Raw genomic sequence first — 1220 nt, 5'->3', positions numbered from 1 at the left:
TAAATTAAATATATTTTCATATTTGAAGATAAAATTATTCTGAAATTTTAAAAAGTAGTCTATCCAATTTTTGATTTCAATCTGTGCCAATTTGAATATAAATGTGCTTCATTTTTAAGTCTCCTGTTAATGAATGATAAGGTATATATGGTTAAAGTTATAGATTATTTCAATACCTCAGTTTCGCACAGTTACTAGTATCTATATGCAAATAAATCACTTGCAAGTAACACTGCAGTCACCACAAAAGGCATTTATGCAATAGTTCAACAAAGTTGAAAATAACTTTGTTCTTCGCAACTTCAGCATAAAATACCTGCTGGGAGCAGAATGGTAGTTAAATGCTTGATGCTTTAATTCGAGTTTTATGTAACGTTCTTTGAACTCAAAAAAGAAATCATAAAACGGAAGTATTTGCAGCTGTGTTGCTAATGCTCTGTCAAACGGATATCTTCCTGTGCCAGTGAGATAGTTTTTTGCTTTTCTTGGCAATTAAAATTGTTTGGTGGTCATTCTTCGCACTTTTGTGAAAGAAAAGGTTTCAGTTTATACAAATATGCATCGTTAGGCATGTGAAAATCCCTTAGTTTTAAAGCAAAAAAGAGGTGAATATTGTTCGCAGGCAGAGATTAAGTTTCCCTTCGCGTGAATACTTCGAAATATACTGCTGCGTTAAAGAAATTAAAAAAAAAGGATTAGCTAGAGCTGAATTACAATTTGCTAAGTGAATACTTAATTAAAACTGAAGACGATTTCATTCGACAAGTAGAAGTGTCTTCGAAGTTTCCAAAGAAGAAGTGTTAGACCTTTAGTGCGATTTCTGGCTTGTCCAACTAGAAGCACTTGTGGCTATTAAAGCCACCAGGTTGTCTATGCAAGCAGGCAACAAATGTTTTTTACTTTTTTAGTGTAAGAACAAGTATGAGGTAGCTTTTGGGGTCTTTGGGCCTCTATTTCTTGGACAAAAGACGTTAGAACTCTTGCAGTGAGGATTCACCGTTCCATCTACCAAGGAAGGAAAGTCCCGAAAGCTACACTGACACGATGTCCCTTCGATCAGTTTTGTTCAGCGGGCGAAATTAATATATTTCTGTCATTTCGGCAAGAAGGTCATTTTAATCAAAATAAATTTCGGCCATTTTGTCAATGCCGAATATTATTTAAAACGCCTCGGATATGATACACGGTAGCCACTTTATTTTATCAGTTTCTGAGCGCTC

Source organism: Stegodyphus dumicola, chromosome X1 (assembly GCF_044657685.1).
Source record: "Stegodyphus dumicola isolate Sdum_Otavi_A_Nest chromosome X1, ASM4465768v1".
Taxonomy (NCBI): domain Eukaryota; kingdom Metazoa; phylum Arthropoda; class Arachnida; order Araneae; family Eresidae; genus Stegodyphus; species Stegodyphus dumicola.
The sequence above is the reverse complement of the archived record's forward strand: the minus strand, read 5'-3'. Positions refer to the sequence as shown.